This window comes from Hemiscyllium ocellatum, chromosome 33 (assembly GCF_020745735.1).
Source record: "Hemiscyllium ocellatum isolate sHemOce1 chromosome 33, sHemOce1.pat.X.cur, whole genome shotgun sequence".
In the NCBI taxonomy this organism is placed as follows: domain Eukaryota; kingdom Metazoa; phylum Chordata; class Chondrichthyes; order Orectolobiformes; family Hemiscylliidae; genus Hemiscyllium; species Hemiscyllium ocellatum.
This window is the reverse complement of record NC_083433.1, coordinates 20,670,879-20,698,091: the sequence shown is the minus strand read 5'-3', so window position 1 is coordinate 20,698,091 and position 27,213 is coordinate 20,670,879. Positions and strand designations below refer to the sequence as shown.

At 51.5% G+C, this 27,213-nt stretch overlaps 13 non-coding genes across 13 annotated transcripts; all 13 read right to left on the bottom strand.

Annotated features, from left to right (window-relative positions):
* Positions 1 to 1,309: 1,309 nt before the first annotated feature.
* LOC132831551 (U2 spliceosomal RNA) lies at positions 1,310 to 1,501 on the bottom strand. Its single transcript, XR_009646516.1, has one exon. It is a non-coding gene; the product is annotated as a U2 spliceosomal RNA (small nuclear RNA).
* A 1,801-nt stretch (positions 1,502 to 3,302) lies between these two features.
* LOC132831550 (U2 spliceosomal RNA) lies at positions 3,303 to 3,494 on the bottom strand. Its single transcript, XR_009646515.1, has one exon. It is a non-coding gene; the product is annotated as a U2 spliceosomal RNA (small nuclear RNA).
* Positions 3,495 to 5,295: 1,801 nt separating this feature from the next.
* LOC132831549 (U2 spliceosomal RNA) lies at positions 5,296 to 5,487 on the bottom strand. The gene has a single exon (XR_009646514.1). It is a non-coding gene; the product is annotated as a U2 spliceosomal RNA (small nuclear RNA).
* A 1,801-nt stretch (positions 5,488 to 7,288) lies between these two features.
* Positions 7,289 to 7,480, bottom strand: LOC132831548 (U2 spliceosomal RNA). The gene has a single exon (XR_009646513.1). It is a non-coding gene; the product is annotated as a U2 spliceosomal RNA (small nuclear RNA).
* A 1,801-nt stretch (positions 7,481 to 9,281) lies between these two features.
* Positions 9,282 to 9,473, bottom strand: LOC132831547 (U2 spliceosomal RNA). Its single transcript, XR_009646512.1, has one exon. It is a non-coding gene; the product is annotated as a U2 spliceosomal RNA (small nuclear RNA).
* Positions 9,474 to 11,274: 1,801 nt separating this feature from the next.
* Positions 11,275 to 11,466, bottom strand: LOC132831546 (U2 spliceosomal RNA). Its single transcript, XR_009646511.1, has one exon. It is a non-coding gene; the product is annotated as a U2 spliceosomal RNA (small nuclear RNA).
* Positions 11,467 to 13,267: 1,801 nt separating this feature from the next.
* Positions 13,268 to 13,459, bottom strand: LOC132831545 (U2 spliceosomal RNA). Its single transcript, XR_009646510.1, has one exon. It is a non-coding gene; the product is annotated as a U2 spliceosomal RNA (small nuclear RNA).
* A 1,800-nt stretch (positions 13,460 to 15,259) lies between these two features.
* LOC132831544 (U2 spliceosomal RNA) lies at positions 15,260 to 15,451 on the bottom strand. Its single transcript, XR_009646509.1, has one exon. It is a non-coding gene; the product is annotated as a U2 spliceosomal RNA (small nuclear RNA).
* A 1,801-nt stretch (positions 15,452 to 17,252) lies between these two features.
* LOC132831542 (U2 spliceosomal RNA) lies at positions 17,253 to 17,444 on the bottom strand. Its single transcript, XR_009646507.1, has one exon. It is a non-coding gene; the product is annotated as a U2 spliceosomal RNA (small nuclear RNA).
* A 1,801-nt stretch (positions 17,445 to 19,245) lies between these two features.
* On the bottom strand, positions 19,246 to 19,437 carry LOC132831540 (U2 spliceosomal RNA). The gene has a single exon (XR_009646506.1). It is a non-coding gene; the product is annotated as a U2 spliceosomal RNA (small nuclear RNA).
* A 1,801-nt stretch (positions 19,438 to 21,238) lies between these two features.
* Positions 21,239 to 21,430, bottom strand: LOC132831539 (U2 spliceosomal RNA). Its single transcript, XR_009646505.1, has one exon. It is a non-coding gene; the product is annotated as a U2 spliceosomal RNA (small nuclear RNA).
* A 1,801-nt stretch (positions 21,431 to 23,231) lies between these two features.
* Positions 23,232 to 23,423, bottom strand: LOC132831538 (U2 spliceosomal RNA). Its single transcript, XR_009646504.1, has one exon. It is a non-coding gene; the product is annotated as a U2 spliceosomal RNA (small nuclear RNA).
* A 1,801-nt stretch (positions 23,424 to 25,224) lies between these two features.
* Positions 25,225 to 25,416, bottom strand: LOC132831537 (U2 spliceosomal RNA). Its single transcript, XR_009646503.1, has one exon. It is a non-coding gene; the product is annotated as a U2 spliceosomal RNA (small nuclear RNA).
* Between the last annotated feature and the right edge of the window lie 1,797 nt (positions 25,417 to 27,213).

The following is a 27,213-nucleotide window of genomic DNA, read 5'->3' as shown; positions in this document are numbered from 1 at the left end:
CCGGGTCAAAATCGGGAATCCCCGCCCAAACAGCATCGCGGGGCTACCGACAGCACTTGGACTGCAGCGGTTCGAGAGAGCAGCTCACCACCAGGCTGATCTCGGCATGGGCGAGAAATGTTGGCCTTGACGGAAAGATCCTATTCATTGCCTCCCCTTGTGTTGGTGTAGCTTGCCCATAAATGCCAATCATCGTTTCCCTCACGTACAGGATTCGCTCCTCGGCATTCCGCATCAATCCGAAAAGTTGCGAAAAGCGAATTACGTCCGTGCACCCTTTCTTTATCGTCCACTTTCAATATCCTCTCTACTTGTATCCGACTCTCTGTGGAGAATGGGGAGGGAGCTGATCTCCCCGTGTAAACATGTCACGCTGCAAGCGCGCCTCATCACCACCAGCAGCTCGATTCGACATCTCCGTTCACATTGCTGCAGATCGCTGACAACATTATAATCCGACCCAGTTGACAAACTGACAACTGTTTCGCTACTTGCACCGCAAATGATGACAAATCGTTCCAAATCGTACGGGTGGCACAGTGGATCAGTGGTTAGTACGGCTGCCTGGTGGCACCAGGGAGCTGAAGCCAGTTCCAGCCTTGGGCGATCGTCTGCGTGAATAATCTTTACGTGCAGACGTAGCTACTAAAGCAGGTCGCTTCCGTACAGTCGTTTGCGAAGAAACAAACAGAGATGGGGGTTTCACTCTATTCAGGAAACAGACTAAAGACAGTTCTTTCTTGTTCAAGAAAATATTAGGATAAATTTGTTGCCTCGGGGGTGGGGGGGAGGCGGGGGGGTTGGGAAGGGGCTGTGGGGGCTGATCTGATAGCCATTTGACATTGGCTGAGTCATGGGATCCCACAACCTGATTTGACTGTGTTAAAAATCCCACAACACCAGGTTTCAGCCCAACGGGGTTCTTTGAAATTACAGCAGTCACCCCACCCCCCGCCACCGCCGTACCATCGGTGGGATACGTTCCAAGAACGACCGCAGAAGCCCAAAACGGCAGACAAGGGCAAATCCATTCATTTAAATTGGCAAGTTACCTTCCTGGCAGGCCCCTGGTTCCAGAATGTTCCCTGTAGCACGTTGGGGTTACCCCTGTCCTGGCTTTCAGCGTGCTGCACCTTCATCAGGTAACTGCAGAGCAGGTTCATAAGACAGGAAACCCGTAACAAAAGACGATAGTTTCCTGCAACTGAAAAGACAATAGATGCAACAATCACTGACTGCCATCAACACGGCAAACTAGCAAAGGCAAGAGATTCACATTGCATTCACCTGCTTTTGAACTTGGGTAGGCGTTGGGTGCACCATTCCTGGAAACACTGCAATACCAGGCTGATACATGGAGAGGACAGAGCAAGCCCTTAAGCCATCTCCCTGCTCCAAAAATCCATTTAATACAAACACTCCCACCTTCGGGAGATATCAGCGATTAAACTGATAAGAACAGAAACTACACATATTCCAAGCCAAAAGGCCGAGAAGCGATAGCACATCAATACTCCAACGGTGGAGGTCATATTTGCCGACTATCCTTTCCATCAGTTTGATGATATTCAAAGTTCCTTTATTCCCTTACCGTCTACCTTCCTTCCAAGATATCCAACCAGACCGGAAGATCACTCTGCAGCAGTCGCTGTGCTTTCCCCGTGCTTTTCTGTCCATCTGTTACGTAGCCGCGTAGGTCGCGCTGACGACCAATCAGATGGCACGGGCCGGAGCCACCGCACGTCAGGTCGACTGCAGAGAGGTTTCTCCCGGTGATCGGGGACAGCGGCGGCGGCAGGGTCATTCATTCCCCCGGCATCTACAAGATTCACCAGAATTCCTCAGGCAGCACCTTGCAAACCCATGGCCAACGCAGCCTCGAAGGATGACGGCAGCAGATCCACGGGAACACCACCATTCGCAAGTTCTCCCCCTCCCCCCCCGAGACACTCGCTGTCCTGAATTGCAAATATGACTTTGTTCCTCCGGTGTTACCGGGTCAAAATCGGGAATCCCCGCCCAAACAGCATCGCGGGGCTACCGACAGCACTTGGACTGCAGCGGTTCGAGAGAGCAGCTCACCACCAGGCTGATCTCGGCATGGGCGAGAAATGTTGGCCTTGACGGAAAGATCCTATTCATTGCCTCCCCTTGTGTTGGTGTAGCTTGCCCATAAATGCCAATCATCGTTTCCCTCACGTACAGGATTCGCTCCTCGGCATTCCGCATCAATCCGAAAAGTTGCGAAAAGCGAATTACGTCCGTGCACCCTTTCTTTATCGTCCACTTTCAATATCCTCTCTACTTGTATCCGACTCTCTGTGGAGAATGGGGAGGGAGCTGATCTCCCCGTGTAAACATGTCACGCTGCAAGCGCGCCTCATCACCACCAGCAGCTCGATTCGACATCTCCGTTCACATTGCTGCAGATCGCTGACAACATTATAATCCGACCCAGTTGACAAACTGACAACTGTTTCGCTACTTGCACCGCAAATGATGACAAATCGTTCCAAATCGTACGGGTGGCACAGTGGATCAGTGGTTAGTACGGCTGCCTGGTGGCACCAGGGAGCTGAAGCCAGTTCCAGCCTTGGGCGATCGTCTGCGTGAATAATCTTTACGTGCAGACGTAGCTACTAAAGCAGGTCGCTTCCGTACAGTCGTTTGCGAAGAAACAAACAGAGATGGGGGTTTCACTCTATTCAGGAAACAGACTAAAGACAGTTCTTTCTTGTTCAAGAAAATATTAGGATAAATTTGTTGCCTCGGGGGTGGGGGGGAGGGGGGGGGTTGGGAAGGGGCTGTGGGGGCTGATCTGATAGCCATTTGACATTGGCTGAGTCATGGGATCCCACAACCTGATTTGACTGTGTTAAAAATCCCACAACACCAGGTTTCAGCCCAACGGGGTTCTTTGAAATTACAGCAGTCACCCCACCCCCCGCCACCGCCGTACCATCGGTGGGATACGTTCCAAGAACGACCGCAGAAGCCCAAAACGGCAGACAAGGGCAAATCCATTCATTTAAATTGGCAAGTTACCTTCCTGGCAGGCCCCTGGTTCCAGAATGTTCCCTGTAGCACGTTGGGGTTACCCCTGTCCTGGCTTTCAGCGTGCTGCACCTTCATCAGGTAACTGCAGAGCAGGTTCATAAGACAGGAAACCCGTAACAAAAGACGATAGTTTCCTGCAACTGAAAAGACAATAGATGCAACAATCACTGACTGCCATCAACACGGCAAACTAGCAAAGGCAAGAGATTCACATTGCATTCACCTGCTTTTGAACTTGGGTAGGCGTTGGGTGCACCATTCCTGGAAACACTGCAATACCAGGCTGATACATGGAGAGGACAGAGCAAGCCCTTAAGCCATCTCCCTGCTCCAAAAATCCATTTAATACAAACACTCCCACCTTCGGGAGATATCAGCGATTAAACTGATAAGAACAGAAACTACACATATTCCAAGCCAAAAGGCCGAGAAGCGATAGCACATCAATACTCCAACGGTGGAGGTCATATTTGCCGACTATCCTTTCCATCAGTTTGATGATATTCAAAGTTCCTTTATTCCCTTACCGTCTACCTTCCTTCCAAGATATCCAACCAGACCGGAAGATCACTCTGCAGCAGTCGCTGTGCTTTCCCCGTGCTTTTCTGTCCATCTGTTACGTAGCCGCGTAGGTCGCGCTGACGACCAATCAGATGGCACGGGCCGGAGCCACCGCACGTCAGGTCGACTGCAGAGAGGTTTCTCCCGGTGATCGGGGACAGCGGCGGCGGCAGGGTCATTCATTCCCCCGGCATCTACAAGATTCACCAGAATTCCTCAGGCAGCACCTTGCAAACCCATGGCCAACGCAGCCTCGAAGGATGACGGCAGCAGATCCACGGGAACACCACCATTCGCAAGTTCTCCCCCTCCCCCCCGAGACACTCGCTGTCCTGAATTGCAAATATGACTTTGTTCCTCCGGTGTTACCGGGTCAAAATCGGGAATCCCCGCCCAAACAGCATCGCGGGGCTACCGACAGCACTTGGACTGCAGCGGTTCGAGAGAGCAGCTCACCACCAGGCTGATCTCGGCATGGGCGAGAAATGTTGGCCTTGACGGAAAGATCCTATTCATTGCCTCCCCTTGTGTTGGTGTAGCTTGCCCATAAATGCCAATCATCGTTTCCCTCACGTACAGGATTCGCTCCTCGGCATTCCGCATCAATCCGAAAAGTTGCGAAAAGCGAATTACGTCCGTGCACCCTTTCTTTATCGTCCACTTTCAATATCCTCTCTACTTGTATCCGACTCTCTGTGGAGAATGGGGAGGGAGCTGATCTCCCCGTGTAAACATGTCACGCTGCAAGCGCGCCTCATCACCACCAGCAGCTCGATTCGACATCTCCGTTCACATTGCTGCAGATCGCTGACAACATTATAATCCGACCCAGTTGACAAACTGACAACTGTTTCGCTACTTGCACCGCAAATGATGACAAATCGTTCCAAATCGTACGGGTGGCACAGTGGATCAGTGGTTAGTACGGCTGCCTGGTGGCACCAGGGAGCTGAAGCCAGTTCCAGCCTTGGGCGATCGTCTGCGTGAATAATCTTTACGTGCAGACGTAGCTACTAAAGCAGGTCGCTTCCGTACAGTCGTTTGCGAAGAAACAAACAGAGATGGGGGTTTCACTCTATTCAGGAAACAGACTAAAGACAGTTCTTTCTTGTTCAAGAAAATATTAGGATAAATTTGTTGCCTCGGGGGTGGGGGGGAGGCGGGGGGGTTGGGAAGGGGCTGTGGGGGCTGATCTGATAGCCATTTGACATTGGCTGAGTCATGGGATCCCACAACCTGATTTGACTGTGTTAAAAATCCCACAACACCAGGTTTCAGCCCAACGGGGTTCTTTGAAATTACAGCAGTCACCCCACCCCCCGCCACCGCCGTACCATCGGTGGGATACGTTCCAAGAACGACCGCAGAAGCCCAAAACGGCAGACAAGGGCAAATCCATTCATTTAAATTGGCAAGTTACCTTCCTGGCAGGCCCCTGGTTCCAGAATGTTCCCTGTAGCACGTTGGGGTTACCCCTGTCCTGGCTTTCAGCGTGCTGCACCTTCATCAGGTAACTGCAGAGCAGGTTCATAAGACAGGAAACCCGTAACAAAAGACGATAGTTTCCTGCAACTGAAAAGACAATAGATGCAACAATCACTGACTGCCATCAACACGGCAAACTAGCAAAGGCAAGAGATTCACATTGCATTCACCTGCTTTTGAACTTGGGTAGGCGTTGGGTGCACCATTCCTGGAAACACTGCAATACCAGGCTGATACATGGAGAGGACAGAGCAAGCCCTTAAGCCATCTCCCTGCTCCAAAAATCCATTTAATACAAACACTCCCACCTTCGGGAGATATCAGCGATTAAACTGATAAGAACAGAAACTACACATATTCCAAGCCAAAAGGCCGAGAAGCGATAGCACATCAATACTCCAACGGTGGAGGTCATATTTGCCGACTATCCTTTCCATCAGTTTGATGATATTCAAAGTTCCTTTATTCCCTTACCGTCTACCTTCCTTCCAAGATATCCAACCAGACCGGAAGATCACTCTGCAGCAGTCGCTGTGCTTTCCCCGTGCTTTTCTGTCCATCTGTTACGTAGCCGCGTAGGTCGCGCTGACGACCAATCAGATGGCACGGGCCGGAGCCACCGCACGTCAGGTCGACTGCAGAGAGGTTTCTCCCGGTGATCGGGGACAGCGGCGGCGGCAGGGTCATTCATTCCCCCGGCATCTACAAGATTCACCAGAATTCCTCAGGCAGCACCTTGCAAACCCATGGCCAACGCAGCCTCGAAGGATGACGGCAGCAGATCCACGGGAACACCACCATTCGCAAGTTCTCCCCCTCCCCCCCGAGACACTCGCTGTCCTGAATTGCAAATATGACTTTGTTCCTCCGGTGTTACCGGGTCAAAATCGGGAATCCCCGCCCAAACAGCATCGCGGGGCTACCGACAGCACTTGGACTGCAGCGGTTCGAGAGAGCAGCTCACCACCAGGCTGATCTCGGCATGGGCGAGAAATGTTGGCCTTGACGGAAAGATCCTATTCATTGCCTCCCCTTGTGTTGGTGTAGCTTGCCCATAAATGCCAATCATCGTTTCCCTCACGTACAGGATTCGCTCCTCGGCATTCCGCATCAATCCGAAAAGTTGCGAAAAGCGAATTACGTCCGTGCACCCTTTCTTTATCGTCCACTTTCAATATCCTCTCTACTTGTATCCGACTCTCTGTGGAGAATGGGGAGGGAGCTGATCTCCCCGTGTAAACATGTCACGCTGCAAGCGCGCCTCATCACCACCAGCAGCTCGATTCGACATCTCCGTTCACATTGCTGCAGATCGCTGACAACATTATAATCCGACCCAGTTGACAAACTGACAACTGTTTCGCTACTTGCACCGCAAATGATGACAAATCGTTCCAAATCGTACGGGTGGCACAGTGGATCAGTGGTTAGTACGGCTGCCTGGTGGCACCAGGGAGCTGAAGCCAGTTCCAGCCTTGGGCGATCGTCTGCGTGAATAATCTTTACGTGCAGACGTAGCTACTAAAGCAGGTCGCTTCCGTACAGTCGTTTGCGAAGAAACAAACAGAGATGGGGGTTTCACTCTATTCAGGAAACAGACTAAAGACAGTTCTTTCTTGTTCAAGAAAATATTAGGATAAATTTGTTGCCTCGGGGGTGGGGGGGAGGCGGGGGGGTTGGGAAGGGGCTGTGGGGGCTGATCTGATAGCCATTTGACATTGGCTGAGTCATGGGATCCCACAACCTGATTTGACTGTGTTAAAAATCCCACAACACCAGGTTTCAGCCCAACGGGGTTCTTTGAAATTACAGCAGTCACCCCACCCCCCGCCACCGCCGTACCATCGGTGGGATACGTTCCAAGAACGACCGCAGAAGCCCAAAACGGCAGACAAGGGCAAATCCATTCATTTAAATTGGCAAGTTACCTTCCTGGCAGGCCCCTGGTTCCAGAATGTTCCCTGTAGCACGTTGGGGTTACCCCTGTCCTGGCTTTCAGCGTGCTGCACCTTCATCAGGTAACTGCAGAGCAGGTTCATAAGACAGGAAACCCGTAACAAAAGACGATAGTTTCCTGCAACTGAAAAGACAATAGATGCAACAATCACTGACTGCCATCAACACGGCAAACTAGCAAAGGCAAGAGATTCACATTGCATTCACCTGCTTTTGAACTTGGGTAGGCGTTGGGTGCACCATTCCTGGAAACACTGCAATACCAGGCTGATACATGGAGAGGACAGAGCAAGCCCTTAAGCCATCTCCCTGCTCCAAAAATCCATTTAATACAAACACTCCCACCTTCGGGAGATATCAGCGATTAAACTGATAAGAACAGAAACTACACATATTCCAAGCCAAAAGGCCGAGAAGCGATAGCACATCAATACTCCAACGGTGGAGGTCATATTTGCCGACTATCCTTTCCATCAGTTTGATGATATTCAAAGTTCCTTTATTCCCTTACCGTCTACCTTCCTTCCAAGATATCCAACCAGACCGGAAGATCACTCTGCAGCAGTCGCTGTGCTTTCCCCGTGCTTTTCTGTCCATCTGTTACGTAGCCGCGTAGGTCGCGCTGACGACCAATCAGATGGCACGGGCCGGAGCCACCGCACGTCAGGTCGACTGCAGAGAGGTTTCTCCCGGTGATCGGGGACAGCGGCGGCGGCAGGGTCATTCATTCCCCCGGCATCTACAAGATTCACCAGAATTCCTCAGGCAGCACCTTGCAAACCCATGGCCAACGCAGCCTCGAAGGATGACGGCAGCAGATCCACGGGAACACCACCATTCGCAAGTTCTCCCCCTCCCCCCCGAGACACTCGCTGTCCTGAATTGCAAATATGACTTTGTTCCTCCGGTGTTACCGGGTCAAAATCGGGAATCCCCGCCCAAACAGCATCGCGGGGCTACCGACAGCACTTGGACTGCAGCGGTTCGAGAGAGCAGCTCACCACCAGGCTGATCTCGGCATGGGCGAGAAATGTTGGCCTTGACGGAAAGATCCTATTCATTGCCTCCCCTTGTGTTGGTGTAGCTTGCCCATAAATGCCAATCATCGTTTCCCTCACGTACAGGATTCGCTCCTCGGCATTCCGCATCAATCCGAAAAGTTGCGAAAAGCGAATTACGTCCGTGCACCCTTTCTTTATCGTCCACTTTCAATATCCTCTCTACTTGTATCCGACTCTCTGTGGAGAATGGGGAGGGAGCTGATCTCCCCGTGTAAACATGTCACGCTGCAAGCGCGCCTCATCACCACCAGCAGCTCGATTCGACATCTCCGTTCACATTGCTGCAGATCGCTGACAACATTATAATCCGACCCAGTTGACAAACTGACAACTGTTTCGCTACTTGCACCGCAAATGATGACAAATCGTTCCAAATCGTACGGGTGGCACAGTGGATCAGTGGTTAGTACGGCTGCCTGGTGGCACCAGGGAGCTGAAGCCAGTTCCAGCCTTGGGCGATCGTCTGCGTGAATAATCTTTACGTGCAGACGTAGCTACTAAAGCAGGTCGCTTCCGTACAGTCGTTTGCGAAGAAACAAACAGAGATGGGGGTTTCACTCTATTCAGGAAACAGACTAAAGACAGTTCTTTCTTGTTCAAGAAAATATTAGGATAAATTTGTTGCCTCGGGGGTGGGGGGGAGGCGGGGGGGTTGGGAAGGGGCTGTGGGGGCTGATCTGATAGCCATTTGACATTGGCTGAGTCATGGGATCCCACAACCTGATTTGACTGTGTTAAAAATCCCACAACACCAGGTTTCAGCCCAACGGGGTTCTTTGAAATTACAGCAGTCACCCCACCCCCCGCCACCGCCGTACCATCGGTGGGATACGTTCCAAGAACGACCGCAGAAGCCCAAAACGGCAGACAAGGGCAAATCCATTCATTTAAATTGGCAAGTTACCTTCCTGGCAGGCCCCTGGTTCCAGAATGTTCCCTGTAGCACGTTGGGGTTACCCCTGTCCTGGCTTTCAGCGTGCTGCACCTTCATCAGGTAACTGCAGAGCAGGTTCATAAGACAGGAAACCCGTAACAAAAGACGATAGTTTCCTGCAACTGAAAAGACAATAGATGCAACAATCACTGACTGCCATCAACACGGCAAACTAGCAAAGGCAAGAGATTCACATTGCATTCACCTGCTTTTGAACTTGGGTAGGCGTTGGGTGCACCATTCCTGGAAACACTGCAATACCAGGCTGATACATGGAGAGGACAGAGCAAGCCCTTAAGCCATCTCCCTGCTCCAAAAATCCATTTAATACAAACACTCCCACCTTCGGGAGATATCAGCGATTAAACTGATAAGAACAGAAACTACACATATTCCAAGCCAAAAGGCCGAGAAGCGATAGCACATCAATACTCCAACGGTGGAGGTCATATTTGCCGACTATCCTTTCCATCAGTTTGATGATATTCAAAGTTCCTTTATTCCCTTACCGTCTACCTTCCTTCCAAGATATCCAACCAGACCGGAAGATCACTCTGCAGCAGTCGCTGTGCTTTCCCCGTGCTTTTCTGTCCATCTGTTACGTAGCCGCGTAGGTCGCGCTGACGACCAATCAGATGGCACGGGCCGGAGCCACCGCACGTCAGGTCGACTGCAGAGAGGTTTCTCCCGGTGATCGGGGACAGCGGCGGCGGCAGGGTCATTCATTCCCCCGGCATCTACAAGATTCACCAGAATTCCTCAGGCAGCACCTTGCAAACCCATGGCCAACGCAGCCTCGAAGGATGACGGCAGCAGATCCACGGGAACACCACCATTCGCAAGTTCTCCCCCTCCCCCCCGAGACACTCGCTGTCCTGAATTGCAAATATGACTTTGTTCCTCCGGTGTTACCGGGTCAAAATCGGGAATCCCCGCCCAAACAGCATCGCGGGGCTACCGACAGCACTTGGACTGCAGCGGTTCGAGAGAGCAGCTCACCACCAGGCTGATCTCGGCATGGGCGAGAAATGTTGGCCTTGACGGAAAGATCCTATTCATTGCCTCCCCTTGTGTTGGTGTAGCTTGCCCATAAATGCCAATCATCGTTTCCCTCACGTACAGGATTCGCTCCTCGGCATTCCGCATCAATCCGAAAAGTTGCGAAAAGCGAATTACGTCCGTGCACCCTTTCTTTATCGTCCACTTTCAATATCCTCTCTACTTGTATCCGACTCTCTGTGGAGAATGGGGAGGGAGCTGATCTCCCCGTGTAAACATGTCACGCTGCAAGCGCGCCTCATCACCACCAGCAGCTCGATTCGACATCTCCGTTCACATTGCTGCAGATCGCTGACAACATTATAATCCGACCCAGTTGACAAACTGACAACTGTTTCGCTACTTGCACCGCAAATGATGACAAATCGTTCCAAATCGTACGGGTGGCACAGTGGATCAGTGGTTAGTACGGCTGCCTGGTGGCACCAGGGAGCTGAAGCCAGTTCCAGCCTTGGGCGATCGTCTGCGTGAATAATCTTTACGTGCAGACGTAGCTACTAAAGCAGGTCGCTTCCGTACAGTCGTTTGCGAAGAAACAAACAGAGATGGGGGTTTCACTCTATTCAGGAAACAGACTAAAGACATTTCTTTCTTGTTCAAGAAAATATTAGGATAAATTTGTTGCCTCGGGGGTGGGGGGGAGGCGGGGGGGTTGGGAAGGGGCTGTGGGGGCTGATCTGATAGCCATTTGACATTGGCTGAGTCATGGGATCCCACAACCTGATTTGACTGTGTTAAAAATCCCACAACACCAGGTTTCAGCCCAACGGGGTTCTTTGAAATTACAGCAGTCACCCCACCCCCCGCCACCGCCGTACCATCGGTGGGATACGTTCCAAGAACGACCGCAGAAGCCCAAAACGGCAGACAAGGGCAAATCCATTCATTTAAATTGGCAAGTTACCTTCCTGGCAGGCCCCTGGTTCCAGAATGTTCCCTGTAGCACGTTGGGGTTACCCCTGTCCTGGCTTTCAGCGTGCTGCACCTTCATCAGGTAACTGCAGAGCAGGTTCATAAGACAGGAAACCCGTAACAAAAGACGATAGTTTCCTGCAACTGAAAAGACAATAGATGCAACAATCACTGACTGCCATCAACACGGCAAACTAGCAAAGGCAAGAGATTCACATTGCATTCACCTGCTTTTGAACTTGGGTAGGCGTTGGGTGCACCATTCCTGGAAACACTGCAATACCAGGCTGATACATGGAGAGGACAGAGCAAGCCCTTAAGCCATCTCCCTGCTCCAAAAATCCATTTAATACAAACACTCCCACCTTCGGGAGATATCAGCGATTAAACTGATAAGAACAGAAACTACACATATTCCAAGCCAAAAGGCCGAGAAGCGATAGCACATCAATACTCCAACGGTGGAGGTCATATTTGCCGACTATCCTTTCCATCAGTTTGATGATATTCAAAGTTCCTTTATTCCCTTACCGTCTACCTTCCTTCCAAGATATCCAACCAGACCGGAAGATCACTCTGCAGCAGTCGCTGTGCTTTCCCCGTGCTTTTCTGTCCATCTGTTACGTAGCCGCGTAGGTCGCGCTGACGACCAATCAGATGGCACGGGCCGGAGCCACCGCACGTCAGGTCGACTGCAGAGAGGTTTCTCCCGGTGATCGGGGACAGCGGCGGCGGCAGGGTCATTCATTCCCCCGGCATCTACAAGATTCACCAGAATTCCTCAGGCAGCACCTTGCAAACCCATGGCCAACGCAGCCTCGAAGGATGACGGCAGCAGATCCACGGGAACACCACCATTCGCAAGTTCTCCCCCTCCCCCCCGAGACACTCGCTGTCCTGAATTGCAAATATGACTTTGTTCCTCCGGTGTTACCGGGTCAAAATCGGGAATCCCCGCCCAAACAGCATCGCGGGGCTACCGACAGCACTTGGACTGCAGCGGTTCGAGAGAGCAGCTCACCACCAGGCTGATCTCGGCATGGGCGAGAAATGTTGGCCTTGACGGAAAGATCCTATTCATTGCCTCCCCTTGTGTTGGTGTAGCTTGCCCATAAATGCCAATCATCGTTTCCCTCACGTACAGGATTCGCTCCTCGGCATTCCGCATCAATCCGAAAAGTTGCGAAAAGCGAATTACGTCCGTGCACCCTTTCTTTATCGTCCACTTTCAATATCCTCTCTACTTGTATCCGACTCTCTGTGGAGAATGGGGAGGGAGCTGATCTCCCCGTGTAAACATGTCACGCTGCAAGCGCGCCTCATCACCACCAGCAGCTCGATTCGACATCTCCGTTCACATTGCTGCAGATCGCTGACAACATTATAATCCGACCCAGTTGACAAACTGACAACTGTTTCGCTACTTGCACCGCAAATGATGACAAATCGTTCCAAATCGTACGGGTGGCACAGTGGATCAGTGGTTAGTACGGCTGCCTGGTGGCACCAGGGAGCTGAAGCCAGTTCCAGCCTTGGGCGATCGTCTGCGTGAATAATCTTTACGTGCAGACGTAGCTACTAAAGCAGGTCGCTTCCGTACAGTCGTTTGCGAAGAAACAAACAGAGATGGGGGTTTCACTCTATTCAGGAAACAGACTAAAGACAGTTCTTTCTTGTTCAAGAAAATATTAGGATAAATTTGTTGCCTCGGGGGTGGGGGGGAGGCGGGGGGGTTGGGAAGGGGCTGTGGGGGCTGATCTGATAGCCATTTGACATTGGCTGAGTCATGGGATCCCACAACCTGATTTGACTGTGTTAAAAATCCCACAACACCAGGTTTCAGCCCAACGGGGTTCTTTGAAATTACAGCAGTCACCCCACCCCCCGCCACCGCCGTACCATCGGTGGGATACGTTCCAAGAACGACCGCAGAAGCCCAAAACGGCAGACAAGGGCAAATCCATTCATTTAAATTGGCAAGTTACCTTCCTGGCAGGCCCCTGGTTCCAGAATGTTCCCTGTAGCACGTTGGGGTTACCCCTGTCCTGGCTTTCAGCGTGCTGCACCTTCATCAGGTAACTGCAGAGCAGGTTCATAAGACAGGAAACCCGTAACAAAAGACGATAGTTTCCTGCAACTGAAAAGACAATAGATGCAACAATCACTGACTGCCATCAACACGGCAAACTAGCAAAGGCAAGAGATTCACATTGCATTCACCTGCTTTTGAACTTGGGTAGGCGTTGGGTGCACCATTCCTGGAAACACTGCAATACCAGGCTGATACATGGAGAGGACAGAGCAAGCCCTTAAGCCATCTCCCTGCTCCAAAAATCCATTTAATACAAACACTCCCACCTTCGGGAGATATCAGCGATTAAACTGATAAGAACAGAAACTACACATATTCCAAGCCAAAAGGCCGAGAAGCGATAGCACATCAATACTCCAACGGTGGAGGTCATATTTGCCGACTATCCTTTCCATCAGTTTGATGATATTCAAAGTTCCTTTATTCCCTTACCGTCTACCTTCCTTCCAAGATATCCAACCAGACCGGAAGATCACTCTGCAGCAGTCGCTGTGCTTTCCCCGTGCTTTTCTGTCCATCTGTTACGTAGCCGCGTAGGTCGCGCTGACGACCAATCAGATGGCACGGGCCGGAGCCACCGCACGTCAGGTCGACTGCAGAGAGGTTTCTCCCGGTGATCGGGGACAGCGGCGGCGGCAGGGTCATTCATTCCCCCGGCATCTACAAGATTCACCAGAATTCCTCAGGCAGCACCTTGCAAACCCATGGCCAACGCAGCCTCGAAGGATGACGGCAGCAGATCCACGGGAACACCACCATTCGCAAGTTCTCCCCTCCCCCCCGAGACACTCGCTGTCCTGAATTGCAAATATGACTTTGTTCCTCCGGTGTTACCGGGTCAAAATCGGGAATCCCCGCCCAAACAGCATCGCGGGGCTACCGACAGCACTTGGACTGCAGCGGTTCGAGAGAGCAGCTCACCACCAGGCTGATCTCGGCATGGGCGAGAAATGTTGGCCTTGACGGAAAGATCCTATTCATTGCCTCCCCTTGTGTTGGTGTAGCTTGCCCATAAATGCCAATCATCGTTTCCCTCACGTACAGGATTCGCTCCTCGGCATTCCGCATCAATCCGAAAAGTTGCGAAAAGCGAATTACGTCCGTGCACCCTTTCTTTATCGTCCACTTTCAATATCCTCTCTACTTGTATCCGACTCTCTGTGGAGAATGGGGAGGGAGCTGATCTCCCCGTGTAAACATGTCACGCTGCAAGCGCGCCTCATCACCACCAGCAGCTCGATTCGACATCTCCGTTCACATTGCTGCAGATCGCTGACAACATTATAATCCGACCCAGTTGACAAACTGACAACTGTTTCGCTACTTGCACCGCAAATGATGACAAATCGTTCCAAATCGTACGGGTGGCACAGTGGATCAGTGGTTAGTACGGCTGCCTGGTGGCACCAGGGAGCTGAAGCCAGTTCCAGCCTTGGGCGATCGTCTGCGTGAATAATCTTTACGTGCAGACGTAGCTACTAAAGCAGGTCGCTTCCGTACAGTCGTTTGCGAAGAAACAAACAGAGATGGGGGTTTCACTCTATTCAGGAAACAGACTAAAGACATTTCTTTCTTGTTCAAGAAAATATTAGGATAAATTTGTTGCCTCGGGGGTGGGGGGGAGGCGGGGGGGTTGGGAAGGGGCTGTGGGGGCTGATCTGATAGCCATTTGACATTGGCTGAGTCATGGGATCCCACAACCTGATTTGACTGTGTTAAAAATCCCACAACACCAGGTTTCAGCCCAACGGGGTTCTTTGAAATTACAGCAGTCACCCCACCCCCCGCCACCGCCGTACCATCGGTGGGATACGTTCCAAGAACGACCGCAGAAGCCCAAAACGGCAGACAAGGGCAAATCCATTCATTTAAATTGGCAAGTTACCTTCCTGGCAGGCCCCTGGTTCCAGAATGTTCCCTGTAGCACGTTGGGGTTACCCCTGTCCTGGCTTTCAGCGTGCTGCACCTTCATCAGGTAACTGCAGAGCAGGTTCATAAGACAGGAAACCCGTAACAAAAGACGATAGTTTCCTGCAACTGAAAAGACAATAGATGCAACAATCACTGACTGCCATCAACACGGCAAACTAGCAAAGGCAAGAGATTCACATTGCATTCACCTGCTTTTGAACTTGGGTAGGCGTTGGGTGCACCATTCCTGGAAACACTGCAATACCAGGCTGATACATGGAGAGGACAGAGCAAGCCCTTAAGCCATCTCCCTGCTCCAAAAATCCATTTAATACAAACACTCCCACCTTCGGGAGATATCAGCGATTAAACTGATAAGAACAGAAACTACACATATTCCAAGCCAAAAGGCCGAGAAGCGATAGCACATCAATACTCCAACGGTGGAGGTCATATTTGCCGACTATCCTTTCCATCAGTTTGATGATATTCAAAGTTCCTTTATTCCCTTACCGTCTACCTTCCTTCCAAGATATCCAACCAGACCGGAAGATCACTCTGCAGCAGTCGCTGTGCTTTCCCCGTGCTTTTCTGTCCATCTGTTACGTAGCCGCGTAGGTCGCGCTGACGACCAATCAGATGGCACGGGCCGGAGCCACCGCACGTCAGGTCGACTGCAGAGAGGTTTCTCCCGGTGATCGGGGACAGCGGCGGCGGCAGGGTCATTCATTCCCCCGGCATCTACAAGATTCACCAGAATTCCTCAGGCAGCACCTTGCAAACCCATGGCCAACGCAGCCTCGAAGGATGACGGCAGCAGATCCACGGGAACACCACCATTCGCAAGTTCTCCCCCTCCCCCCCGAGACACTCGCTGTCCTGAATTGCAAATATGACTTTGTTCCTCCGGTGTTACCGGGTCAAAATCGGGAATCCCCGCCCAAACAGCATCGCGGGGCTACCGACAGCACTTGGACTGCAGCGGTTCGAGAGAGCAGCTCACCACCAGGCTGATCTCGGCATGGGCGAGAAATGTTGGCCTTGACGGAAAGATCCTATTCATTGCCTCCCCTTGTGTTGGTGTAGCTTGCCCATAAATGCCAATCATCGTTTCCCTCACGTACAGGATTCGCTCCTCGGCATTCCGCATCAATCCGAAAAGTTGCGAAAAGCGAATTACGTCCGTGCACCCTTTCTTTATCGTCCACTTTCAATATCCTCTCTACTTGTATCCGACTCTCTGTGGAGAATGGGGAGGGAGCTGATCTCCCCGTGTAAACATGTCACGCTGCAAGCGCGCCTCATCACCACCAGCAGCTCGATTCGACATCTCCGTTCACATTGCTGCAGATCGCTGACAACATTATAATCCGACCCAGTTGACAAACTGACAACTGTTTCGCTACTTGCACCGCAAATGATGACAAATCGTTCCAAATCGTACGGGTGGCACAGTGGATCAGTGGTTAGTACGGCTGCCTGGTGGCACCAGGGAGCTGAAGCCAGTTCCAGCCTTGGGCGATCGTCTGCGTGAATAATCTTTACGTGCAGACGTAGCTACTAAAGCAGGTCGCTTCCGTACAGTCGTTTGCGAAGAAACAAACAGAGATGGGGGTTTCACTCTATTCAGGAAACAGACTAAAGACATTTCTTTCTTGTTCAAGAAAATATTAGGATAAATTTGTTGCCTCGGGGGTGGGGGGGAGGCGGGGGGGTTGGGAAGGGGCTGTGGGGGCTGATCTGATAGCCATTTGACATTGGCTGAGTCATGGGATCCCACAACCTGATTTGACTGTGTTAAAAATCCCACAACACCAGGTTTCAGCCCAACGGGGTTCTTTGAAATTACAGCAGTCACCCCACCCCCCGCCACCGCCGTACCATCGGTGGGATACGTTCCAAGAACGACCGCAGAAGCCCAAAACGGCAGACAAGGGCAAATCCATTCATTTAAATTGGCAAGTTACCTTCCTGGCAGGCCCCTGGTTCCAGAATGTTCCCTGTAGCACGTTGGGGTTACCCCTGTCCTGGCTTTCAGCGTGCTGCACCTTCATCAGGTAACTGCAGAGCAGGTTCATAAGACAGGAAACCCGTAACAAAAGACGATAGTTTCCTGCAACTGAAAAGACAATAGATGCAACAATCACTGACTGCCATCAACACGGCAAACTAGCAAAGGCAAGAGATTCACATTGCATTCACCTGCTTTTGAACTTGGGTAGGCGTTGGGTGCACCATTCCTGGAAACACTGCAATACCAGGCTGATACATGGAGAGGACAGAGCAAGCCCTTAAGCCATCTCCCTGCTCCAAAAATCCATTTAATACAAACACTCCCACCTTCGGGAGATATCAGCGATTAAACTGATAAGAACAGAAACTACACATATTCCAAGCCAAAAGGCCGAGAAGCGATAGCACATTAATACTCCAACGGTGGAGGTCATATTTGCCGACTATCCTTTCCATCAGTTTGATGATATTCAAAGTTCCTTTATTCCCTTACCGTCTACCTTCCTTCCAAGATATCCAACCAGACCGGAAGATCACTCTGCAGCAGTCGCTGTGCTTTCCCCGAGCTTTTCTGTCCATCTGTTACGTAGCCGCGTAGGTCGCGCTGACGACCAATCAGATGGCACGGGCCGGAGCCACCGCACGTCAGGTCGACTGCAGAGAGGTTTCTCCCGGTGATCGGGGACAGCGGCGGCGGCAGGGTCATTCATTCCCCCGGCATCTACAAGATTCACCAGAATTCCTCAGGCAGCACCTTGCAAACCCATGGCCAACGCAGCCTCGAAGGATGACGGCAGCAGATCCACGGGAACACCACCATTCGCAAGTTCTCCCCCTCCCCCCCGAGACACTCGCTGTCCTGAATTGCAAATATGACTTTGTTCCTCCGGTGTTACCGGGTCAAAATCGGGAATCCCCGCCCAAACAGCATCGCGGGGCTACCGACAGCACTTGGACTGCAGCGGTTCGAGAGAGCAGCTCACCACCAGGCTGATCTCGGCATGGGCGAGAAATGTTGGCCTTGACGGAAAGATCCTATTCATTGCCTCCCCTTGTGTTGGTGTAGCTTGCCCATAAATGCCAATCATCGTTTCCCTCACGTACAGGATTCGCTCCTCGGCATTCCGCATCAATCCGAAAAGTTGCGAAAAGCGAATTACGTCCGTGCACCCTTTCTTTATCGTCCACTTTCAATATCCTCTCTACTTGTATCCGACTCTCTGTGGAGAATGGGGAGGGAGCTGATCTCCCCGTGTAAACATGTCACGCTGCAAGCGCGCCTCATCACCACCAGCAGCTCGATTCGACATCTCCGTTCACATTGCTGCAGATCGCTGACAACATTATAATCCGACCCAGTTGACAAACTGACAACTGTTTCGCTACTTGCACCGCAAATGATGACAAATCGTTCCAAATCGTACGGGTGGCACAGTGGATCAGTGGTTAGTACGGCTGCCTGGTGGCACCAGGGAGCTGAAGCCAGTTCCAGCCTTGGGCGATCGTCTGCGTGAATAATCTTTACGTGCAGACGTAGCTACTAAAGCAGGTCGCTTCCGTACAGTCGTTTGCGAAGAAACAAACAGAGATGGGGGTTTCACTCTATTCAGGAAACAGACTAAAGACATTTCTTTCTTGTTCAAGAAAATATTAGGATAAATTTGTTGCCTCGGGGGTGGGGGGGAGGCGGGGGGGTTGGGAAGGGGCTGTGGGGGCTGATCTGATAGCCATTTGACATTGGCTGAGTCATGGGATCCCACAACCTGATTTGACTGTGTTAAAAATCCCACAACACCAGGTTTCAGCCCAACGGGGTTCTTTGAAATTACAGCAGTCACCCCACCCCCCGCCACCGCCGTACCATCGGTGGGATACGTTCCAAGAACGACCGCAGAAGCCCAAAACGGCAGACAAGGGCAAATCCATTCATTTAAATTGGCAAGTTACCTTCCTGGCAGGCCCCTGGTTCCAGAATGTTCCCTGTAGCACGTTGGGGTTACCCCTGTCCTGGCTTTCAGCGTGCTGCACCTTCATCAGGTAACTGCAGAGCAGGTTCATAAGACAGGAAACCCGTAACAAAAGACGATAGTTTCCTGCAACTGAAAAGACAATAGATGCAACAATCACTGACTGCCATCAACACGGCAAACTAGCAAAGGCAAGAGATTCACATTGCATTCACCTGCTTTTGAACTTGGGTAGGCGTTGGGTGCACCATTCCTGGAAACACTGCAATACCAGGCTGATACATGGAGAGGACAGAGCAAGCCCTTAAGCCATCTCCCTGCTCCAAAAATCCATTTAATACAAACACTCCCACCTTCGGGAGATATCAGCGATTAAACTGATAAGAACAGAAACTACACATATTCCAAGCCAAAAGGCCGAGAAGCGATAGCACATCAATACTCCAACGGTGGAGGTCATATTTGCCGACTATCCTTTCCATCAGTTTGATGATATTCAAAGTTCCTTTATTCCCTTACCGTCTACCTTCCTTCCAAGATATCCAACCAGACCGGAAGATCACTCTGCAGCAGTCGCTGTGCTTTCCCCGTGCTTTTCTGTCCATCTGTTACGTAGCCGCGTAGGTCGCGCTGACGACCAATCAGATGGCACGGGCCGGAGCCACCGCACGTCAGGTCGACTGCAGAGAGGTTTCTCCCGGTGATCGGGGACAGCGGCGGCGGCAGGGTCATTCATTCCCCCGGCATCTACAAGATTCACCAGAATTCCTCAGGCAGCACCTTGCAAACCCATGGCCAACGCAGCCTCGAAGGATGACGGCAGCAGATCCACGGGAACACCACCATTCGCAAGTTCTCCCCCTCCCCCCCGAGACACTCGCTGTCCTGAATTGCAAATATGACTTTGTTCCTCCGGTGTTACCGGGTCAAAATCGGGAATCCCCGCCCAAACAGCATCGCGGGGCTACCGACAGCACTTGGACTGCAGCGGTTCGAGAGAGCAGCTCACCACCAGGCTGATCTCGGCATGGGCGAGAAATGTTGGCCTTGACGGAAAGATCCTATTCATTGCCTCCCCTTGTGTTGGTGTAGCTTGCCCATAAATGCCAATCATCGTTTCCCTCACGTACAGGATTCGCTCCTCGGCATTCCGCATCAATCCGAAAAGTTGCGAAAAGCGAATTACGTCCGTGCACCCTTTCTTTATCGTCCACTTTCAATATCCTCTCTACTTGTATCCGACTCTCTGTGGAGAATGGGGAGGGAGCTGATCTCCCCGTGTAAACATGTCACGCTGCAAGCGCGCCTCATCACCACCAGCAGCTCGATTCGACATCTCCGTTCACATTGCTGCAGATCGCTGACAACATTATAATCCGACCCAGTTGACAAACTGACAACTGTTTCGCTACTTGCACCGCAAATGATGACAAATCGTTCCAAATCGTACGGGTGGCACAGTGGATCAGTGGTTAGTACGGCTGCCTGGTGGCACCAGGGAGCTGAAGCCAGTTCCAGCCTTGGGCGATCGTCTGCGTGAATAATCTTTACGTGCAGACGTAGCTACTAAAGCAGGTCGCTTCCGTACAGTCGTTTGCGAAGAAACAAACAGAGATGGGGGTTTCACTCTATTCAGGAAACAGACTAAAGACATTTCTTTCTTGTTCAAGAAAATATTAGGATAAATTTGTTGCCTCGGGGGTGGGGGGGAGGCGGGGGGGTTGGGAAGGGGCTGTGGGGGCTGATCTGATAGCCATTTGACATTGGCTGAGTCATGGGATCCCACAACCTGATTTGACTGTGTTAAAAATCCCACAACACCAGGTTTCAGCCCAACGGGGTTCTTTGAAATTACAGCAGTCACCCCACCCCCCGCCACCGCCGTACCATCGGTGGGATACGTTCCAAGAACGACCGCAGAAGCCCAAAACGGCAGACAAGGGCAAATCCATTCATTTAAATTGGCAAGTTACCTTCCTGGCAGGCCCCTGGTTCCAGAATGTTCCCTGTAGCACGTTGGGGTTACCCCTGTCCTGGCTTTCAGCGTGCTGCACCTTCATCAGGTAACTGCAGAGCAGGTTCATAAGACAGGAAACCCGTAACAAAAGACGATAGTTTCCTGCAACTGAAAAGACAATAGATGCAACAATCACTGACTGCCATCAACACGGCAAACTAGCAAAGGCAAGAGATTCACATTGCATTCACCTGCTTTTGAACTTGGGTAGGCGTTGGGTGCACCATTCCTGGAAACACTGCAATACCAGGCTGATACATGGAGAGGACAGAGCAAGCCCTTAAGCCATCTCCCTGCTCCAAAAATCCATTTAATACAAACACTCCCACCTTCGGGAGATATCAGCGATTAAACTGATAAGAACAGAAACTACACATATTCCAAGCCAAAAGGCCGAGAAGCGATAGCACATTAATACTCCAACGGTGGAGGTCATATTTGCCGACTATCCTTTCCATCAGTTTGATGATATTCAAAGTTCCTTTATTCCCTTACCGTCTACCTTCCTTCCAAGATATCCAACCAGACCGGAAGATCACTCTGCAGCAGTCGCTGTGCTTTCCCCGTGCTTTTCTGTCCATCTGTTACGTAGCCGCGTAGGTCGCGCTGACGACCAATCAGATGGCACGGGCCGGAGCCACCGCACGTCAGGTCGACTGCAGAGAGGTTTCTCCCGGTGATCGGGGACAGCGGCGGCGGCAGGGTCATTCATTCCCCCGGCATCTACAAGATTCACCAGAATTCCTCAGGCAGCACCTTGCAAACCCATGGCCAACGCAGCCTCGAAGGATGACGGCAGCAGATCCACGGGAACACCACCATTCGCAAGTTCTCCCCCTCCCCCCCGAGACACTCGCTGTCCTGAATTGCAAATATGACTTTGTTCCTCCGGTGTTACCGGGTCAAAATCGGGAATCCCCGCCCAAACAGCATCGCGGGGCTACCGACAGCACTTGGACTGCAGCGGTTCGAGAGAGCAGCTCACCACCAGGCTGATCTCGGCATGGGCGAGAAATGTTGGCCTTGACGGAAAGATCCTATTCATTGCCTCCCCTTGTGTTGGTGTAGCTTGCCCATAAATGCCAATCATCGTTTCCCTCACGTACAGGATTCGCTCCTCGGCATTCCGCATCAATCCGAAAAGTTGCGAAAAGCGAATTACGTCCGTGCACCCTTTCTTTATCGTCCACTTTCAATATCCTCTCTACTTGTATCCGACTCTCTGTGGAGAATGGGGAGGGAGCTGATCTCCCCGTGTAAACATGTCACGCTGCAAGCGCGCCTCATCACCACCAGCAGCTCGATTCGACATCTCCGTTCACATTGCTGCAGATCGCTGACAACATTATAATCCGACCCAGTTGACAAACTGACAACTGTTTCGCTACTTGCACCGCAAATGATGACAAATCGTTCCAAATCGTACGGGTGGCACAGTGGATCAGTGGTTAGTACGGCTGCCTGGTGGCACCAGGGAGCTGAAGCCAGTTCCAGCCTTGGGCGATCGTCTGCGTGAATAATCTTTACGTGCAGACGTAGCTACTAAAGCAGGTCGCTTCCGTACAGTCGTTTGCGAAGAAACAAACAGAGATGGGGGTTTCACTCTATTCAGGAAACAGACTAAAGACATTTCTTTCTTGTTCAAGAAAATATTAGGATAAATTTGTTGCCTCGGGGGTGGGGGGGAGGCGGGGGGGTTGGGAAGGGGCTGTGGGGGCTGATCTGATAGCCATTTGACATTGGCTGAGTCATGGGATCCCACAACCTGATTTGACTGTGTTAAAAATCCCACAACACCAGGTTTCAGCCCAACGGGGTTCTTTGAAATTACAGCAGTCACCCCACCCCCCGCCACCGCCGTACCATCGGTGGGATACGTTCCAAGAACGACCGCAGAAGCCCAAAACGGCAGACAAGGGCAAATCCATTCATTTAAATTGGCAAGTTACCTTCCTGGCAGGCCCCTGGTTCCAGAATGTTCCCTGTAGCACGTTGGGGTTACCCCTGTCCTGGCTTTCAGCGTGCTGCACCTTCATCAGGTAACTGCAGAGCAGGTTCATAAGACAGGAAACCCGTAACAAAAGACGATAGTTTCCTGCAACTGAAAAGACAATAGATGCAACAATCACTGACTGCCATCAACACGGCAAACTAGCAAAGGCAAGAGATTCACATTGCATTCACCTGCTTTTGAACTTGGGTAGGCGTTGGGTGCACCATTCCTGGAAACACTGCAATACCAGGCTGATACATGGAGAGGACAGAGCAAGCCCTTAAGCCATCTCCCTGCTCCAAAAATCCATTTAATACAAACACTCCCACCTTCGGGAGATATCAGCGATTAAACTGATAAGAACAGAAACTACACATATTCCAAGCCAAAAGGCCGAGAAGCGATAGCACATCAATACTCCAACGGTGGAGGTCATATTTGCCGACTATCCTTTCCATCAGTTTGATGATATTCAAAGTTCCTTTATTCCCTTACCGTCTACCTTCCTTCCAAGATATCCAACCAGACCGGAAGATCACTCTGCAGCAGTCGCTGTGCTTTCCCCGTGCTTTTCTGTCCATCTGTTACGTAGCCGCGTAGGTCGCGCTGACGACCAATCAGATGGCACGGGCCGGAGCCACCGCACGTCAGGTCGACTGCAGAGAGGTTTCTCCCGGTGATCGGGGACAGCGGCGGCGGCAGGGTCATTCATTCCCCCGGCATCTACAAGATTCACCAGAATTCCTCAGGCAGCACCTTGCAAACCCATGGCCAACGCAGCCTCGAAGGATGACGGCAGCAGATCCACGGGAACACCACCATTCGCAAGTTCTCCCCCCCCCCCCGAGACACTCGCTGTCCGGAATTGCAAATATGACTTTGTTCCTCCGGTGTTACCGGGTCAAAATCGGGAATCCCCGCCCAAACAGCATCGCGGGGCTACCGACAGCACTTGGACTGCAGCGGTTCGAGAGAGCAGCTCACCACCAGGCTGATCTCGGCATGGGCGAGAAATGTTGGCCTTGACGGAAAGATCCTATTCATTGCCTCCCCTTGTGTTGGTGTAGCTTGCCCATAAATGCCAATCATCGTTTCCCTCACGTACAGGATTCGCTCCTCGGCATTCCGCATCAATCCGAAAAGTTGCGAAAAGCGAATTACGTCCGTGCACCCTTTCTTTATCGTCCACTTTCAATATCCTCTCTACTTGTATCCGACTCTCTGTGGAGAATGGGGAGGGAGCTGATCTCCCCGTGTAAACATGTCACGCTGCAAGCGCGCCTCATCACCACCAGCAGCTCGATTCGACATCTCCGTTCACATTGCTGCAGATCGCTGACAACATTATAATCCGACCCAGTTGACAAACTGACAACTGTTTCGCTACTTGCACCGCAAATGATGACAAATCGTTCCAAATCGTACGGGTGGCACAGTGGATCAGTGGTTAGTACGGCTGCCTGGTGGCACCAGGGAGCTGAAGCCAGTTCCAGCCTTGGGCGATCGTCTGCGTGAATAATCTTTACGTGCAGACGTAGCTACTAAAGCAGGTCGCTTCCGTACAGTCGTTTGCGAAGAAACAAACAGAGATGGGGGTTTCACTCTATTCAGGAAACAGACTAAAGACATTTCTTTCTTGTTCAAGAAAATATTAGGATAAATTTGTTGCCTCGGGGGTGGGGGGGGAGGCGGGGGGGTTGGGAAGGGGCTGTGGGGGCTGATCTGATAGCCATTTGACATTGGCTGAGTCATGGGATCCCACAACCTGATTTGACTGTGTTAAAAATCCCACAACACCAGGTTTCAGCCCAACGGGGTTCTTTGAAATTACAGCAGTCACCCCACCCCCCGCCCCCGCCGTACCATCGGTGGGATACGTTCCAAGAACGACCGCAGAAGCCCAAAACGGCAGACAAGGGCAAATCCATTCATTTAAATTGGCAAGTTACCTTCCTGGCAGGCCCCTGGTTCCAGAATGTTCCCTGTAGCACGTTGGGGTTACCCCTGTCCTGGCTTTCAGCGTGCTGCACCTTCATCAGGTAACTGCAGAGCAGGTTCATAAGACAGGAAACCCGTAACAAAAGACGATAGTTTCCTGCAACTGAAAAGACAATAGATGCAACAATCACTGACTGCCATCAACACGGCAAACTAGCAAAGGCAAGAGATTCACATTGCATTCACCTGCTTTTGAACTTGGGTAGGCGTTGGGTGCACCATTCCTGGAAACACTGCAATACCAGGCTGATACATGGAGAGGACAGAGCAAGCCCTTAAGCCATCTCCCTGCTCCAAAAATCCATTTAATACAAACACTCCCACCTTCGGGAGATATCAGCGATTAAACTGATAAGAACAGAAACTACACATATTCCAAGCCAAAAGGCCGAGAAGCGATAGCACATCAATACTCCAACGGTGGAGGTCATATTTGCCGACTATCCTTTCCATCAGTTTGATGATATTCAAAGTTCCTTTATTCCCTTACCGTCTACCTTCCTTCCAAGATATCCAACCAGACCGGAAGATCACTCTGCAGCAGTCGCTGTGCTTTCCCCGTGCTTTTCTGTCCATCTGTTACGTAGCCGCGTAGGTCGCGCTGACGACCAATCAGATGGCACGGGCCGGAGCCACCGCACGTCAGGTCGACTGCAGAGAGGTTTCTCCCGGTGATCGGGGACAGCGGCGGCGGCAGGGTCATTCATTCCCCCGGCATCTACAAGATTCACCAGAATTCCTCAGGCAGCACCTTGCAAACCCATGGCCAACGCAGCCTCGAAGGATGACGGCAGCAGATCCACGGGAACACCACCATTCGCAAGTTCTCCCCCTCCCCCCCGAGACACTCGCTGTCCTGAATTGCAAATATGACTTTGTTCCTCCGGTGTTACCGGGTCAAAATCGGGAATCCCCGCCCAAACAGCATCGCGGGGCTACCGACAGCACTTGGACTGCAGCGGTTCGAGAGAGCAGCTCACCACCAGGCTGATCTCGGCATGGGCGAGAAATGTTGGCCTTGACGGAAAGATCCTATTCATTGCCTCCCCTTGTGTTGGTGTAGCTTGCCCATAAATGCCAATCATCGTTTCCCTCACGTACAGGATTCGCTCCTCGGCATTCCGCATCAATCCGAAAAGTTGCGAAAAGCGAATTACGTCCGTGCACCCTTTCTTTATCGTCCACTTTCAATATCCTCTCTACTTGTATCCGACTCTCTGTGGAGAATGGGGAGGGAGCTGATCTCCCCGTGTAAACATGTCACGCTGCAAGCGCGCCTCATCACCACCAGCAGCTCGATTCGACATCTCCGTTCACATTGCTGCAGATCGCTGACAACATTATAATCCGACCCAGTTGACAAACTGACAACTGTTTCGCTACTTGCACCGCAAATGATGACAAATCGTTCCAAATCGTACGGGTGGCACAGTGGATCAGTGGTTAGTACGGCTGCCTGGTGGCACCAGGGAGCTGAAGCCAGTTCCAGCCTTGGGCGATCGTCTGCGTGAATAATCTTTACGTGCAGACGTAGCTACTAAAGCAGGTCGCTTCCGTACAGTCGTTTGCGAAGAAACAAACAGAGATGGGGGTTTCACTCTATTCAGGAAACAGACTAAAGACAGTTCTTTCTTGTTCAAGAAAATATTAGGATAAATTTGTTGCCTCGGGGGTGGGGGGGAGGCGGGGGGGTTGGGAAGGGGCTGTGGGGGCTGATCTGATAGCCATTTGACATTGGCTGAGTCATGGGATCCCACAACCTGATTTGACTGTGTTAAAAATCCCACAACACCAGGTTTCAGCCCAACGGGGTTCTTTGAAATTACAGCAGTCACCCCACCCCCCGCCACCGCCGTACCATCGGTGGGATACGTTCCAAGAACGACCGCAGAAGCCCAAAACGGCAGACAAGGGCAAATCCATTCATTTAAATTGGCAAGTTACCTTCCTGGCAGGCCCCTGGTTCCAGAATGTTCCCTGTAGCACGTTGGGGTTACCCCTGTCCTGGCTTTCAGCGTGCTGCACCTTCATCAGGTAACTGCAGAGCAGGTTCATAAGACAGGAAACCCGTAACAAAAGACGATAGTTTCCTGCAACTGAAAAGACAATAGATGCAACAATCACTGACTGCCATCAACACGGCAAACTAGCAAAGGCAAGAGATTCACATTGCATTCACCTGCTTTTGAACTTGGGT